Source organism: Cariama cristata, unplaced genomic scaffold (genome assembly GCF_000690535.1).
Source record: "Cariama cristata isolate BGI_N322 unplaced genomic scaffold, ASM69053v1 scaffold43324, whole genome shotgun sequence".
Classification (NCBI taxonomy): domain Eukaryota; kingdom Metazoa; phylum Chordata; class Aves; order Cariamiformes; family Cariamidae; genus Cariama; species Cariama cristata.
Window position 1 is genome coordinate 44,166 of NW_009614412.1, and position 8,833 is coordinate 52,998.

The window sequence follows — 8,833 nt, forward strand, 5'->3', positions numbered from 1 at the left end:
CAGCCTTCCAGCAGGCTGAGATAAGAGATTTCCTGAGTCAGAAGTGGGATTCCACCAGTAACCTGGGAAATGTTGGCCCTTCTTAACTTAGAGGTTTCAAGAAGGCGGTATCCTCTTATTGTGGTGGATATTTTTCTGGATAGGTTGCAGAAGCTTCTGAATATGCCAGTGTGTAGGTGGGGAGGAAACATATACCAGAGTGATGAAAACACTAAACTTCAGCCCTAGCATAGTATTGCGGGTAAATAGTGGAGAGGGTTTGCTTTGGCCCAGATAGAAAGTCCCAGCTGGCATCTCTGACTATGTGGCTCCAGACTCTGGATCCAAAGGAGGACTTTGAGGGATAGTGCACTCAGGCAACTTGTGGTTTGCTTGCATCCAGTGGCAGTGGTGACACATATCCCTGTTTGCTGGTCAGCAATGTCTCAAGCCCGTTCTTGATGACAGCCATCACCAGTAACTGGACCAGTGTCTATAGGGCTGTACAGGCAGGGCATGCCCAGAGCTCAGGATCTGGCCCTCAGGATGCAAAGGTTCAGAGGTTAAAACAGAAAACGATAAAGCAGATCTCCAGATATAGCACCGTGCGTCACCATCCCGTCTGCCCCAGCTGCTGAACTTACAGCTGCCCTCATGCCAGCTGGTCCAGGGGAGTTAAGGCAGAGCTGCTGCTGGCAGCACACACATTTTGTGCGTTTAAGAGGTTTGGCTTATCCAGGCTGGGATTCAGTGTAACTGTGTGGGCTGACAAAGAGCACTTGTCCCTTCCCCCATCCATGCTCTGCCAGAAAATGAATTTGTGAGACACTAGCTTCTGCCTCCAATCTGCTGCCATGTGGGAGCCTGGCGCTCACAGGCACCGGCACACATGCACGTGTGTGCGTACACACAAACAGGCATGCACACAGAGGTACCTGGAGGCTCCGTTACTCTGGCAACGTGTGATCTCACATGGACTGAGGCAAGCAGACTGGGGCTCCAGGCACTGCTGACACAACAGGTCATGGAACATCCTGGCTGTGCTGAGCATGGGGAGCTCCGGTTGGCGAGATGCTGCTTGTGTTACGGGTTTGGGTCTCACATGGGTAGGTCCCAGCCTGCAGCAGCTCCTCAGGAAGATAAGCTGGGAACATTTTGCCTAATCTGAGAGCAATTGGGTATCTGAGGTCACCTGGAGGCAAAAGCAGCAGGGTTAAAGAGGAGAGCCCAGCTGGGAAGGCAGGGTAGGGGGAGTGACCCTAGTAGCCCTGAGCGTGAACATCTGTCAGCACAAGGACCACTGGAGCTCAGCACAGAGCTGCCTGCACCATTACTTAGTGTGAGTGGTACTGGGAAGACAACAGCACGTGTCTTCAGTTTCAATGGGAGGGGAATGGCATCATGCTCTGTTCCTCCCATCTTCTTAGCACCTACTGACCGCTTGCAGTGGCTTAGGGCTTGGGGTTAGGGAGGATCTAAAAGTCCTCAGAATCAGGAGGTGTGGATTGTATACACTGCTTGTTCACAGTCTAAGTGTTGGCAAGATAACAAGTGAAAGCACTTCCAGCTCCCAGACAAAATATGGTATGTTCCCCTGAAACTGAATTAGTGAAAATCAGCTGGAGCCAAATCATAGAATCATAGAATCATAGCATGGTTTGGTTGAAAGGGACCTTAAAGACCATCTAGTTCGAACCCCCTTGCCATGGACAGGGACACCTTCCACTAGACCAGGTTGCACAAAGCCTCATCCAACCTGGCCTTGAACACTTCCAGGGATGGGGCATCCACAACTTCTCTGGGCAACCTGTGCCAGTGCCTCACTACCCTCACATTGAGGAATTTCTCCCTAATATCTAATCTAAATCTTCCCTCTTCCAGTTTAAAGCCATTGCCCCTTGTCCTATCACTACCTGCCCTTGTAAAAAGTCCCTTCCCAGCTTTCTTGTAGGCCCTTTAGGTACTGGAAGGCTGCTCTAAGGTCTGCCTGGAGCCTTCTCTTCTCCAGGCTGAACAACGCCAACTCTCTCAGCCTCATAGGAGAGGTGCTCCAGCCCTTGGATCACCTTCATGGCCTCCTCTGGACTCAGTCCAACAGGTCCATGTCCTTCTTGTGCTGAGGAACCCAGAGCTGAAGGCAGTACTGCAGGGGGGTCTTACCAGAGCGCAGTAGAGGAGGAGAATCCCCTCCCTCGACCTACTGGTCACACTGCTTTGGATGCAGCCCAGGAGACAGTTGGTTTTCTGGGCTGCAAGCGCACATTACCAGGTCATATTGAGCTTGAAATCTTGGAAGTCCTTCCTCTACACTTCTATAGTTATTCTTGAGATTGAAAAGTGATCAACTTTCATCTGGAGCTTTGCTGATATTATTGGTAAAGACTATAGGACAGGACCCGCTATTTAGTTTGACTCAGAGACAGGTACTCCTCCATCAATGCACTGTCTAAGCAATAGCATACAAATTCAGGAGGGCCTTTTGCTCAAGGTATAGGTTTCAGGTCAGATGATTTAAGACTATTTAAAATCAACTGCTGCAGAAAGAGTTAATAGCAAGAGATGTGGAGGGGAAGGGTTTGGGGAAAGTCACAGTATCGGGTTTTCCTCTAAGGGGCTCTCAAATGATTCCCAGCCCTGCCAGAAGTCAAACATCTCCCCAGTGAAGCTAAGGATGTCTGTCTTTTTGACTCAGCTGCCAGAGTCATGTTGCAGAATTTGATCCTTCTGCCTCTGTCCCTTCTCCCCTCTTCTGATCGGCTTCTGCCCACTACTCTTCTGAATCCTAAAAGACTTCAAGACGAAAGTGCAAGTGATCTCATCTAGCCCTGTGGGCAGTGCAGCAGGTTCTGTCTTCACGTACGATACAGTTTCAGCCTTCATGCTGTCCTCTGCTGTAATGCTAGATGCGCTGAACAGATGGAGTGGTTCGATGGCAGGGCTCAGGCTGACAGCTGCTTTGCAATTATAAGTCTGGAATGCGATTTGAGGGGTCTAAGATACTTAGTGCTGGGGCCTCAGTGCAGGAACATGTATCAAGTAGGTCAGGCTCTGCACCAGAGGAAGAGCGCAGGGAGTAGCTGTTGTGTGATAGGCAGCACTGGTCCTTCCTTAGTAGGTTTATGTTTTGACATCATTTTGATCACTGAGCTTTCAACTCCCCATTTTTTGACCATTTATTTCTATGTTTCATTCCGAGGTTTAATTTAGTATGAAGACCAAATGCTTGCGGAATGGGACTGTGAATTTCTTACGGATTTTACAGCTTTTGGCAATTGGTCTCTATTGGGTGTGTAACAGGGTTTACCCATGTGGCCTCTCTGTGCGGAAAGGAAGCATTTATACCCTGGCTTCTTATGTGGGAAAACAGAGGTTTGTGGAGATTAACAGGTTTGTCCAAACTTTGGCCTCACTGGAAATTCATGTGGCATTCAGCAAAGCATCCCTGTTCCACAGTATCCTTCTTCTCCCTGTAAGCACCCAGGTTAGACTGACTTTATTTCCTCTGAACCTGATTTTTCACTACGAGGGACCCTGTTCTAAGGAGACTAATGGCATGTCTGGATAGAGCTTGACTTCGCTCTACCCATGCTAAACTGTAGTGTGGACTTGGGCTGTCAGATCTCAGCTAGCTGAGGGATCTCTGCACGGCTCTCCGTTGCATGGAGTAGATGCAGGGCATGGCCGTTCTGTGGGTGGGGGCAGTTTGCACGTTGGGACCATGGGTACAAGACAGGATGGATTTTGACTGTGGGGAAGAACAACTTTGAGTTCTCAAAGCCAAAAAGCTATGCAAAACAAGCAAATCACCAACTCTAGCAAGTGAAAACCATGCTAGAGAACATGATAGCCAAACACTTTTTTTTCTGTTTTCATGCAACAGCTGAGATAATTTACTGCTGCTCCCTTTTTATGGCTGTTCAGTTTTGGGACAGTCATGTAATTAGGACCTAGTTTGTCTGTGGATGTTTTTGCTTTGTCGATCCGTCTCATTACTGAGGAGAGGTAATGAGAGACTTACGATGTGCTATGCACTTTTGACTTTTACAGGTAAAGTTCTTTTATGCAAACCCAACTGTATCTATATTTAGCTGACTCAGAGTTTTCAGCTTCCGTCCTTTTGAGCTCAGAGTGTTACTGTAACTGATCTCTGCCCCTGGGAACAGAGTTACATAGTCTGAAAAATGGCAGTGAACAGTAACTGAAAAAAAAACCAACAGGACAAAGTCAGCAAAAGCAAGCCATATTGGTAAAGTCTCTGGTGTGAGGCCTTTTCACAGGGGGATGATAGCTCTGTCTTCTGATATTTTCTGACTTTGCGAATGTCCTTTTATAACTTCAGTCCAATGAATTGGCATGACTGTGTTGGTTTCCAGCTTCCACAGGCAGCCATGAGGGATGGGGAATGATGCCCAGTAAAGTGTTCTGGGGTAGGTTCATGCTCAGAGATGCCTGGGAGGACAAAATCAGAAAACTCTGTAGTTTGGATGTTACCTGTTTGCTCTCTGCCTTGTGCTATGATATACTTCTATTTCCAAAAAGTACTGATACAACAGAGATCCGAAGGATTTTCATTGCCATTCTTAGACACAGAGGACTTGCAGTGTCTAGACCTACTGCCTATAGCATACAGGAGAATTATGTCTGTAAAAAACAGTGTGTGGAGCAGAAGCTTATTCTGGAAACTTTTGTGACTGTCATCCTCAAATATTCCTCTTCCAAGATCTCTGAGAAAATGGGCATATTTGGATCATCTGAAAGTGGAGATACTCATTCTTTGATGTTTATGTCAGACCTAGAAATAATCCCATTTTTACTGGAGCAATGTCCTTTTTCAAGCAGCTATTTACAAAATATGGTTCCGATGTTAATACAACTATATAATTTCTGAACTTTTAACAAAGAGCAGCAAACTCAAGTCTTGAGAAATTTTTGCCTTTCCTTGTAAACATTTTACCCCTTCAAACTATGGTAATCGTGTAGAGCAGCGAGATTTCCTGAGTCAGCGGAGAGTCTCCATTCTCCGAGTATAAATCTTCAAAGCTATCATGTGGGAGACTAATGTGGTCTAACTTACGGGGAGAAGTTGGCTTGTTGCCCTTATCCTATATGAATAGATATTGCTGTCTCATAGTAATGGTATCTGTAGTATCACTAACCTCAAGTATTTAAATCTTATATGTTGGGCCTTCACAAATGTAATGAAGTGGACATAAAAATCACCAATTTGTTTTTAAGAGCTTAATTTGTTATTAGTCTTACAACAACTCAATTTTAAGTTGCTTTTTCAAGCTTTTTTCCCAATCTTTTGAACTAGAAAATAGCTTTTTTTTAAAAAAAAAAAAAAAAAAAAAAAAGAAAATAGGATTCATATCTTCCCAAGAACTGAGGCTAAGAAACTGGAAACATTGGCAACTTAGAAACTTATTTTCTGTATTATCTCCGGTCATGTTTTGCTTGGTAGTGGTTCCAGCAGCAGGTGTGGAAAGTGCTCACCTTGGACCCTCAGCCTAAACCTCATGTTCACATGTAGGAGGGGATTTCTTTAAAAGCTTGAACCTCAGGTCAGGCTTATAATAAAATGATGGGACAAATCCAAATTTTAGCATGTGATGAGATACTGAATCAGAGCATTGACCCCTTATTTTGAGGTGGGCAAAAGAATAATGTTTGTTTTGCAAGAACTATTGAGGCTTTTGAAACATGTATCTGAAACTTGGCCTGGCTGACCATGCATGACCGAGATCCAGCTTTGGGACGTTTAGCAGGGTCACCATGCTATTAAGCCACAATGTTTATTCTGATCAGCTCTGCTTTTCAAAGTTAATCTTTGCTGCATGTTCAACATACGCAAGGGTCGATCTTGCAGTGTCCCCCTGGAACGGTGGCTGCAGTCCTCCAAATTGGGTGGTGAGTCCTACCACTGTCCAGTGTCACTGCCAGGTGCCCCTCGCCCCCAGATCAAGACAGCAGCTTTTGCAATGTAAACATCCAAACAGATCTGAAAGCTCTGCAGAATTTTTTTGCCATGAGGAACAGCAGATGGTGCCAAACCTTGTTCCTCACAGGCTTCCCATCTCTTGCTTGGTTGTTCAGGAGTCTCCACTCAGAAAATCTGCATCAGTTTTACTACAGTGATAACAACTTCTCTGAGTACTGAATCTACTGATCTACACAGGGTTTCCCTTGGGTGGTCAGCAATATTCTAATCCGCATGGCTGGCAGCTTGGGAAGTTTGAATGTTAATTCATGAAGTTAAATAACTGTAGATTAAAGTGTTTGAGGTTCAGCAAGATTAAGAGCATATCCCTTGCCAGTGTGAAAGACCAAACTTTATAGGAGGATTTTACTTCCAGTATCTTTGTGAAGTATATGAAACAGTAGCTGCTTACTCAGCTTTGGACACAGAATGGTTTGCTTTCCAGTGTCACAGGAGAACTTCATCTCAAATTAGACTTCATGCATTAGCACAAGTACAGGGTGACCAACCTCCAAGCCTTTGAGATACCCCTTCCCTGTACTATACCGTATTCTTCCTCCTCCAGTGCCAGCCTCCATGCCTCACTGCACACAAAGCAGTGTATGACTGGGAGGGGACACTGGCTGTGCCAGCCTGATTTTTACTCTCTGGCCTAGAAAGCTGAGCTGCTGCAAGGTAACGAGGAAGCTAAGGGGGGATGGTTATTATTTTTAGAAGAAGTCTCTCTGTTTCACGTCTTGCGTCCTACATTTCTTCCATTTCCCTGGCCAGCACCAGTCCAGGTCCTTGTGGTATGGTAGACACTGAAGAAATCATTCATCTATTCAGGTTCCCATTCCATCAGGCATTCCCTTCCCCTTCAGGAAGAGGCCACAAGAAGGCAACCTGGGGACTTGCTACATGCTCCCCCAACCCTGTGAGACCCATCCCGCAAACAGCAGCACAAACTGGTCCTTTCTACTTTCTGTTTGTAGACTCTCTGACTGCATTCTTCACCATTCTTTATTCTCGCAGCAAAAGCCTGAATCTGGTCTTTGCTTAGTACAAGGAGGACGCAGTACACTTGTTGGGAACTCTACGAGCTTCTACTGGTAATGGCCAGAAGTAGGTCTGAGAATGTCGGGTCACCCTACGTAAAGTCAAGTTCTCAGATTTACTTTCTATACCTTTGCTGTAAGGTATCCTTCATCCTTTTTCCCCTGTAATGATCAAAGAATTTTTTTCCCACTCTGAAGACATCACCACCTTCTTATATCAAATCCAGAGAGACTGATTCTGCTCCATATCCTCCCTCCCCCATGGAAATCTGGAGTAGTTCCATTAATTTCAATGAATTTGCTCATGATTTGCATTGATGGAACTGAAGCAAATCTGTTCCAGCGATCTGAACTGCAGTTCCCATGGCAACAGGCAGCTGTTTCGGATGCATAAACCAGGCAGAAGGCACGTTTAGCGTTGAAAGGGGGGACTCCTGCATTCAGTTTTCAGCCATGGGATGAGAATGTAGGCTATATTTGGAGTGCAAGTCCAGGGCTCTATTTCTGACTCTACCAATGAACCCTTGGGAAAATTGCCTCCCACTGCTGTAGTTTTCCTTCCAGTAAAATGGGGATAGTATTACACAGGAGTGTTTTGAAAATTGATTCAGCCTTTTAAAATGCTTTGACAGAGATCCTCAGATGAAAGGCGCAGTAGATCACGAACTATTAATAACATCACTTTATGCCAGCATCAAAAAAACAGGGGCTGCATTGTCAGTGAGTAAGTTCTTATACAAATGCAGGCATTTCCATGGGGCCACTGGGAATGTACAGCATTAAATGGGAAGCAGAGCAGGGCTTTTGTTCAGGTGTGCCGACATATCTTGGGTTATTTTGGTCTGACCCAATGGAAGATTCTAACACAGTTTAGTCCCAGCTCAGGTTCAGAAGCAGCCAATAAGCGACCTAATTGAACTCCAAATCCTCTTCTTAAATTGGATAGAGCTGTGAGTATTAACTGGGTCCTCTGAATCCTTGCCTAACACCAGGAAGGAAGCAGTAGGTTTGCAGAAGTATTAACAGCTGATGACTTAAATTCATTACGAGAACGGTATAAAAAAAAGTTCACTGAGGGAGGCTGGTCAAGTTCAGGTCATGCCCAGGTGTGACCTCTGGTCTGAGTTGAAAAAAAAAAATATGTCTCAGTCCAGGATCTCGATTTGTATATTCAAGAGAAGGAAATAAGCTTTGCGACAGATTGCAAGAAAAAAAAAACCAACCAACAAATCACCTTGCCTTGCCTTGGGCGTGCAAAACTCTGTTTCCATGGCTATAGGAAGGCATAGCTGAAGGATTTCAGAGCTTGTGCTTTTGCTGTATTTTAGTTAAAGCAAAGATTTGTGGTAACAAAGGAGATCTAAGTAATTGCAAATGAGAAAAAAGTAGCAGTAGTTTCCAATGAATGGAAGCGACTTTTGTAGGTTATTAAGTTTTAATATCAGAGGGGACCATTCTGACTTCCTGCAGAGCTTTCACCAGAGAGCTTTGCTGCTACGCTTCTTCCACCAGTTCTAGAAACACTCTTTAAACATTTCCTACCATTGCTGAATCTAGCTGAGGTCTCTTTACCTGTAGTGTTGAAAGCTTCGTGGAAACTTGAAAACATGCTTGCACACTGTTGTTGCGATGGGCTGTATTACACTGACACTGGTCTGTGTTACAAAGAGAAGGGATATAAACTAGAATAAATTTTTTAAAGACATGAGAAGGTTTATGATTGTTTTCTATTTTGTTAGAAATCTTGAATTAAAAAAGAACTGCTTAATTTCATTCTGATGAAGAAAATCATACTCCCCTGGTCTTTTTTTGGTTAACTTCCTCCCCCCAGTCAAGAGAA